Source organism: Cervus elaphus, chromosome 19 (assembly GCF_910594005.1).
Source record: "Cervus elaphus chromosome 19, mCerEla1.1, whole genome shotgun sequence".
Lineage (NCBI taxonomy): Eukaryota > Metazoa > Chordata > Mammalia > Artiodactyla > Cervidae > Cervus > Cervus elaphus.
The window spans coordinates 25,312,714-25,322,415 of NC_057833.1; positions in this window are offsets into that span (position 1 = coordinate 25,312,714).

Below are 9,702 nucleotides of genomic sequence, written 5' to 3' on the forward strand. Positions count from 1 at the left end.
AGTGAAAGAGGAGAGTGAATAAGTTGGCTTAAAGCTCAACATTCAGAAAACTAAGATCATGGCATCCGGTCCCATCACTTCATTGGGAAATAGATGGGGAAACAGTGGAAACGGTGGCTGACTTTATTTTTGGGGGCCCCAAAGTCACTGCAGATGGTGACTGCAGCTATGAAATTAAAAGACACTTACTCCTTGGAAGGAAAGTTATGACCAACCTAGACAGCATATTAAAAAGCAGAGATATTACTTTGTCAACAAAGATCTGTCTAGTCAAGGCTATGGTTTTTCTAGCATTCAGGTATGGATGTGAGAGTTGGACTATAAAGAAAGCTGAGCACCGAAGAATTGATGCTTTTGAACTGTGGTGTTGGAGAAGACTCTTGAAAGTCCCTTGGACTGTAAGGACATCCAACCAGTCCATCCTAAAGGAGATCAATCCTGGGTGTTCATTGGAAGGACTGATGTTGAAGCTGAAACTCCAATACTTTGGCCACTTGATGCGAAGAGCTGACTCATTTGAAGACCGACCATGATGCTGGGAAAGATTGAGGGCAGGAGGAGAAGGGGACGACAGAGGATAAGATAGTTGGATGGCATCACTGACTCAACAGACATGAGTTTGGGTAAACTCCGGGAGTTGGTGATGGACAGGGAGGCCTGGCATGCTGCGGTTCATGTGGTCGCAAAGAGTTGGACACGACTGAGCGACTGAAATGAAATTGAACTGGTACTTTAGGCAAAACAGAAAATAGTTTGTAGATGGACGATAAATTAGAGTAGCTTGAATGCCTACATAGAACTTTATGTTCTTTTGGGGGCACAGATTCATTATAGTCCCAGGGAAAAGAACAAATGCTGACCACAAGGACAGACAGAACACTATTTATCATTTTAACCTAGTGTCTTACTCCCTCTCAGCAAAACTAGACAACTAATTCAGCTTAATTATAATTGATGTGGCTATAGATTCAATCCTGGAAGTGAATCTTGGAGGCAGCAATAATGAAGCTTGTGTAGGCAACAGGGACAGGGCCAAGTAAAGTTATAAAGCAGTGATTACAGCTTGTTGGTGGCCTTCATCTTCTATTTTTACAGTATTTTTCTCTTTTCCAGGCCAACTTTCATTACGTACTTTCCATTCTTTTCTGTATTCTCTCAAGGTGTTCTATTCTCATTGCACTTATGCTGACATATTTTGGAGTTAGTAACTTGATACTTTACCCTTCTGTGCATTTGGCTTTTAAACAAAGATAATTACATAACAATGCCCAGCACAGAGATGTATGTCTTCTGACTTGGGTTTCAGTTCCATCCCCCATTCATTAGTCAGTACATATCTTTTCAGAGTCTCAGTTATTTACCTGCAAAATCAAACAATTAAAATGACTTCCCAAGTTGAATGAAGATTAAATAAGATGTGGTTGTTGTGTTGTTTAGTCTCTGTCGTGTCTGCCTCTTTTGCAACCCCATGGGACTGTAGCCCACCAGCCTACTCTGTCCATGGGATTTTCCAGGCAAGAATATTGGAGTGGATTGCCATTTCCTGCTCCAGGGGATCATCCTGACCCAGGGATCAAACTCACATCTCTTGTGTCTCTTGCTTGGCAGGCCAATTCTTTACCACTGGGACACCTGGTAAGCCCTTTTTAATAGCTCTAAGTTATTCCATAAATGTTTACACACTCCACCAATCCTGTTTGTGAGGTAAGTGATCATCAGTAGTGGTGTCATATAATAATACAGGGATCCTCCCAGTGTGTGTGGCATCAGCGGCAACAGCATCACCCAGGACCTTGTAAAAATATAAATTACTGGTCTTAGTCCCAGACCTAGTGAATCAAAGATTTGGGAGCCAACAATCTGTGCAGCAGTCTATGTTTTAACAAGCCTTCCAAAGGATTCTAATACATGCTAAAGTCTGAAAACCACTAAAGGGGCATATTCTTACATATGCATTTTAATGCTAGGAACACCATTCTCCACTTCTTCACCCTCCACTCCACTAGAAAGGACTTTTTTTTTCAGCTCAGTGGCCTCAGACTGGGGTGCAATGATGCATCAGAATGACCCATGAAGCTTGTTCAAAATCCCTATGTCTAGGCCCCACACTGGATTCACTGAATCAGAATCTCAAGTTTGGGAACCACTGATCACACCACTGGGGCTTCCCAGGTGGTGCTAGTGGTAAAGAACCTACCTGCCAATGCAGGAGACATAAGAGGCACAGGTTCCATCCCTGGGTCGGGAAGATCCCCTGGAGGAGGGCATGGCAATCCACTACAGTATTCTTGCCTGGATAATCCCATGGACAGAGGAGCCTGGCGGGCTACAGTCCATGGGGTCACAAAGAGTCTGACACAACTGAAGCAACTTAGCACGCATGCACAATCACCCATCGGTTCAAAACGGTGAGAAACAACAACTGGAATTGAGATCAGCAAACCTGAAGGGAAAATGTTCGTCATCTGGAGACTGTGATCGCTGAGGAAATCAGAGTTACTTTTGGACCTGATTTTATTTAGATGGTTGCTCACTGGGAACAGGGAGAGAGGGCTTTCTTATTGTATATAGCTGGGTCACATCTGCGGCAACTTCAGATGTAGATAAGAGTGAGTCTGTTGTGAGGTATCTACACACTTTCTCAAAGACTCTACGTCCATCCATTGCTCATGCTAAGTGGCCATGTCTTGTAGTTACCCCGGGCCAAATGATTACATTCAACCCATATCATTGGCTGGCTAGCCACCAATATCTTTCTCACAGAAATATGCACTTGCTACCTTCAGTAGGCCTTGCTACTCAAAGTGTGGTCTGCCCACCAGCAGCATTTGGGGATTATCTTTGGAGTCTCAGGACCCATGTAGACCTACTGAATTAGGATCTGCATTGTAACAAGATCCCCAGGTGATTTGCATGCAGATTAATGCTTGACCGGGCTGGCTTAAGAAGCATAAACATTTTAGAAAGTCAGTAGTAGGTGCTTTAACCCTATTCAGAGTTGTTGGTCACTTTTGATCATACAAACTTAAGATGGATTAATAAAGCAAGCCAAGAAAGCCTGTCTGCTGAGAGAAGTTAGGTATTTGGAAGGACAAGAAGGAAGAAGCATGAGTTAGATATACTAGGAGACAGAAGAAGACTGGCTTCTTGAATTTTCAGTACCAAACTCCCTGAGACCAGGCTTTCTTTCATTTTTTATCTTGGATGTACAGAAGATTTCTGGTTGTATTCTTACAATAAACCTCCCCTCTTACTTAAGCTAACCTGAATGAGCATCTATTTCTTACAAGAGATGACTTGCAAAGATATGGACTAAATCACCACTAAAAGGAAATAAGAATAGATATGTGGAGTCATTTTGCATACCCTATACTGTATAGATTTTATTTAAGAGTAGATTGATTTTTCCTTTACTCTTTTTAAATATTAAATAATGCATAGTCATTATAAGATTTCAGAGGGAAGCAAAGTTGTTACTACTCCCTGGAAGTAATCAGTTAAGTGTCTTGTATAATCTTTAATCATTTTTCTATGCAGCTACCCATGATGCCCCCTGCTTTTATTCATCTTGGCATCAGTAAAATAACAGAAAGCCAATAATCTTATTAGCAATATAGCTAGAGAGATGCATTTAATAATATCAAAAATTTAACTTGTAAAAAGTGAAAAACCAAAAACCTTAATCAAACAGAGTTGGGAGACCAGAGCAAGGGTGCTCTTGTGCCCTGTGGCAACAATAGAGCCCAACAAGAAAACAGAAGCTTCTCAGGCAGCTCAGTAGGTAAAGAACTCATCTGCCAATGCAGGAGACACAGAAGATGCAGGTTCAATCTCTGGGTTGGGAAGACCCCCTGAAGGAGGAAATGGCAACCCAGTCCAGAATTCTTGCCCAAAGAACCCCACGGACAAGAGCCTCAGTTCAGTTCAGTTCAGTCGCTCAGTCATGTCCAACTCTTTGCGACCCCATGGGCTGCAGCATGCCAGGCCTTCCTGTCCATCACCAACTCCCAGAGTTACTCAAACTTATGTCCATTGACTCGGTGATGCCATCCAACTATCTCATCCTCTGTCGTCCCCTTCTCCTCCTGCCCTCAATCTTTCCCAGCATCAGGGTCTTTTCAAATGAGTCAGTTCTTCACATCAAGTGGCCAAAGTATTGGAGTTTCAGCTTCAGTATCAGTCCTTCCAATGAACACTCAGGACTGATTTCCTTTAGGATGGACTGGTTGGATCTCCTTGCAGTCCAAGGGACTCTCAAGAGTCTTCTCCAACACCACAGTTCAAAAGTATCAATACTTCGGTGCTCAGCTTTGTTGAAAATCCAGCTCTCACATCCATACATGACTACTGGAAAAACCATAGCTTTGATTAGATGGACGTTTGTTGGCAAAGTAATGTCTCTGCTTTTTAATATCCTATCTAAGTTGGTCATAACATTTCTTCCAAGCAGTAAGCGTCTTTTAATTTCATGGCTGCAGTCACCATCTGCAGTGATTTTGGAGCCCCCCAAAATAAAATCTGTCACTGTTTCCACTGTTTCCCCATCTATTTGCCATGAAGTGATGGGACTGGATGCCATGATCTTAGTTTTCTGAATGTTGAGCTTTAAGCCAACTTCTTCACTCTCCTCTTTCACTTTCATCAAGAGGCTCTTTAGTTCTTCTTCACTTCCTGCAATAAGGGTGGTGTCATCTGCATATCTGAGGTTATTGATATTTCTCCCAGCAATCTTGATTCCAGCTTGTGCTTCCTCCAGCCCAGAGTTTCTCATGATGTACTCTGCATATAAGTTAAATAAGCAGGGTGACAATATATAGCCTTGATGTACTCCTTTTCCAATTTTGAACCAGTCTGTTGTCCCATGTCCAGTTCTACTGTTGCTTCTTGACTTGCATACAGATTTCTCAAGAGGCAGGTCAGGTGGTCTGGTATTCTCATTTCTTTAAGAATTTTCCTTAGCCTCCCAAATAATAAAAATAAATGAAAAAAAAAAAAAGAATTTTCCACAGTTTTTTGTTATCCACACAGTCAAAGGCTTTGGCATAGTCAATAAAGCAGAAGTAGATATTTTTCTGGAACTCTCTTGCTTTTTTTGATGATCCAGTGGATGTTGGCAACTTGATCTCTGGTTCCTCTGCCTTTTCTAAATCCAGCTTGAACATCTGGCAGTTCACGGTTCACATATTGTTGAAGCCTGGCTTGGAGAATTTTGAGCATTACTTTACTAGCGTGTGAGATGAGTGCAATTGTGCGGTAGTTTGAGCATTCTTTGGTATTGCCTTTCTTGGGATTGAAATGAAAACTGACCTTTTCCAGTCCTCTGGCCACTGCTGAGTTTTCCAAATTTGCTGGCCCATTTTGAGTGCAGCATTTTCACTGCATCATCTTTTAGGATTTGAAAGAACTCAACGAAGAGCCTGGTGGGCTACAAAGAGTTGAACACAACCAAGCACAGCACAACAAGAAAACAGACTCTTTTCTTCCCCACAACAATTCAGACAACGAAAAGCCACCAGCTTTTTGTTTACTGCATGAAAGTCAAAGTCGCTCACTTGTGTCTGACTCTTTGTGACCCCATGGACCATACAGTCCATGGAATTCTTCAGGCCAGAATACTGGAGTGGATAGCCTTTCCCTTCTCCAGGGTATTTACTGCATAGTCCTACCAATTTCCTTTTCCTCTCTGTAAAAGCATTCTCCTTTCCCTGCCATGTTGGGACTTGCATGTGGATCATCTTGGCTGCAGACCATGAATTGCAATTCCTGTTGATCCCAAATAAACTCATTTTTTGCTGGAGAAATATTTGGTTGCCGACTTATTTCAGGTCAACAAACCCATAACTTAAAAAAAAAAAAAGTTCTTCTTTAGCTTTAAATAGTCCTTTGAGGCAGGCAGTAGGGTAAGCACTATTACTTTCATTGAGTGAACATATGGATACACTAAGGTTTAAAATAATGTCCTCAGTTTTCACCAAAATTGACTAAATAGCTGAGTTCCTATTGTATTTGCTTTAACATAATTAAGGACATTTTTTCATTAAGTTGCAAGGAGGGATTTTTTTTTAAATTCAGTTAGGGAAATACCAGCCCCAAGAAACTGGATTGCCTCAGGAACACTGATAGAAATACCAAATCACTAATCATGTTCTTTACTCTTTTCCTTAACTGCCAGGGGACTCAGAGCCAAACCAGAAGTTAACCACAACTGATTTTTATAGTTGGCATATTTTTGTTCTTTTCTTTGGCTATAAGTTCCTATTTCTATATCACTATTTTGTTATATTTTTACATTGTCAGCAGCTTCAAGTATTTTCAGGGAATAAGAAAGTTTGGGTAAATATAAATTTTAAATGGGGAAACCAAAGCACCAATGAAAAGTTACTTAAATTCACAGAGAAATTTCTAGCAGAGCTAGTACTGAAATTGTGGTTTCCTGAATTCTAGCACAGGCCATTTCTTCTGTTCTAACGTGAGCTGGGTGACAAGCTTTTTCCCTTAACCATGGAACATTGTGTGTGTGTGTGTGTGCGTGCGCATGCTAAGTTGCTTAGTCGTGTCCAACTCTTTGCAATCCCATAGACTGCAGACCGCCAGGCTCCTCTGTCCATGGGGTTTTCCAGGCAAGAATGCTGGAGTAGGTTGCCATTTCCTTCTCCAGGGGATCTTCCCCACTCAGGAATGAAACTCATGTCTCCTGCATTGGCAGACTGATTTTTTTTTTTTTTTTTAAAACCACTGAGCCACCAGGGAAGCCCGTGGAACATATCTGCTTTTTTAAAGGATAGCAATATGAAAATGTCACTGATGAATGTTATTTGAATTGAAAATGTGCTTTAACTTTTAAAGGCTATCTAGCTCTGCCTTAACTATTGTTTTCAAAGGCAGTTTCTTCCCACCTAAGGATTCATCCAGCGCTGGATGCTGGGTTTGGCCAGCAAGCACAACAAAAGATGAAGGTCCTATACTTCCTGCTCTACTAAATGGTACAAAAATGAAGAACACTGTTTTTCTGTCAGCCTTTTCCCAAATGGATGGCAAATATCTACCTTTAGTAAAAACATGTTTTTTTTAAAAAAAGACAAAACACTTCGGTGGGCAGAGACATGCTTTAACAAAGAATCAGTGTGAGTGCTTTTTAGTTTTGCTTTGCTTTGAAAATGCAGTCATTTACTCTAGGTGCGTGTGAGGTGCTCAGTTGTGTCCGACTCTTTGTGACCCCGCGGACTGTAGCCCACCAGGCTCTTCTGCCCATGGGCTTTTTCAGGCAAGAATACTGAAGTGGGTAGCCATTTCCTTCTCCAGGGAACTCTTCCAGGCCCAGGAATCAAACCTGCATTTTCTGTGTCTCCTGCATTGTAGGCGGATTCTTCGCCCGCTAAGCCATTGGGGAAGCCCCTTACCTTTCATAGTGAAGAAAGTGTTAGTTGCTTAGTCATGTCTCTTTGCAACCCCTTGGACTGTAGCCCACCAGGCTCCTCTGTTCATGGAATTTTCCAGGCAAGAATACTGGAGTGGGTAGTCATTACCTTTTATCAGCTGTTAAGAAATTTCTTTTTAAATTCCAGGTGAAACAAGCTGCTGTGTGGATGGCTAATGCCATCTACTTTCAAGAGCGCCCTCTGCTGGCTGTTGCCTTGAATTTTAAAAATATTCTGTAGGCACCAGGATTTCATTTGTTGACCAGATGTCTTTAATGAATTAGTAGAAAGAAAAACATTGGGGGGGGGGGGGGGACGACGTGGAAAACCAAAACAAACAAATATAAATAAGCAAATATATATAATGGCACCGGGCATAATTTTAGGTCATTGAAAATAACACTATGTTTTAATTGTGACAGCATAAAAACATTTGTTCAGCAAAGATTTATTGAGTGATTATTCCATGAGAGGCACTGTGTCAGGCACTGAAGTTATAAAATGGATGCTGACTTGACCCTGCATCAAGGATCCCACAGTCTTGTGAGGGAGTCAGACCCACTAACTGGCAATCATCTGCTATGTGTTGAGTGCAATATGGGGCAGAGGAGAGACCTCTAAAAACCCCAAGGAGAGGGGAGTTAGGACAGGCTTCCTGGGGCAGACTGGCAAAGGAAGACAAAGAAGGGCAAGAGCAAGTGAAGAGAAGAGTGCTAGGTAAGAGAAACGTGTGCGTGCAGAACTGTACGTTGGTGTTGGCTGACTGCAGCCTAGCACCATATACAGGGCTTGCCAAGAGATGATGCTATATGACAGCACTTCTCAGCTCTTTTGGTCTCATAACTTTCTTATATTTATAAAAAATACTGAGGACCCCAAGTAGCTGTTCATATGAACTTTATTGATATTTATTGTATTAAAAATTAAAACTGAAAAAAAATTAAAACTGAGAAGTTTTAAACATATTGGATTAGCTAAAAATTAATTTATGTTTTTCCATAACATCTTAAAATTTCTGGCTAACTCAATAGTTAATAATGTACTTAGTTATTACATGTTACCTTAAGCTATATACTATGGGGGGAAAAAAGTTACTAAATTTTCTAAACACAAACGAGTGAGAAGTGTGGCATTGTTTTATGTGTTTACAAAACTTTTTAATGTCTGGCCTAACGGGAGCCATCTGGATTCTCATATTTGCCTCCACAGTCCATATATTAAACCATTGCATGTCAAGTAGCAGCTGGAAAACTCTACTCTTATGAAAGAAAAACAGTAACAAATAGCTAGTCTGGGTAGAAAGTCTATGTGAGAAGATGGAGCTCTCAATCTGAAAAATCTGGGAGGAACATTCCAAACAAGACACAAAATGTCACCAGCCTCTCTATCTAATGACAAAATGCTGGTGCTGAGTGACAGGGCTGAGCAATACATGTATGCCTACTATAAATCATATTTACATTTCCAGCCTCTGAAATCATAGGAATATTATGCTAATATCAGTATCTTCTAGATATTTAAATAAGGGATCTGTTGGAAAATATGAGATTTTTTAAAATGGGGATTAAAAAAGAAAGATCACAAGAAAAAGCAATACTAAAACACATACAGTGCATTTAAAATGCCCCAAAGGAGAACTGTTGGAACCGTTTATGGATCCTGCCAGCAAAATATAGCCACTTATCAGAGGTTTTGTTGGAGAAGATGAAAATAACTCTAATTGAATAGGAAAATCTAATTTACCCACACGTATGTGACCATTTAGAACCAAATTTACCCACACGTATGTGACCATTTAGAACCAAATCAAACAATTTATTCTGAAAAAAATTTTTGTTAATTCCTATGATATTGAATTAAACTGAGCATAACAAACTCAGTCGTGAAATTATTCGCTTTGCTTGTAATGTCAGGGTTAGTGTGAAAACTTGCCTTCTGTGGTATCAATACTTCTTTGGTTGAACTTGTTTAAATACAAATTCATATGCACTGTGATACACCCCTAATGTGTATTGAAAGTCCTGAGATGGTTGCAGGGTCTGCCTAGTTTTTATGAATATTCCAGCCAGTTCAAGGCAGGTTTCCAGTATGAGCAGCACATACTGTATCCAGACATGAAATGAATGCCATGAAGGAGGCCACTGAGCCCTTCTCAGTAATTGAAAGGGAGCTGGAGTCCAGGGGGCAAAGATTTGTGCAGCATTGTGGCTAGGGGACCTGGAATATGGAGAGAAAGGGAGATGGGAAAAGCAGAAAATGAATGAGGGGAAGTGAAAGAGGCACA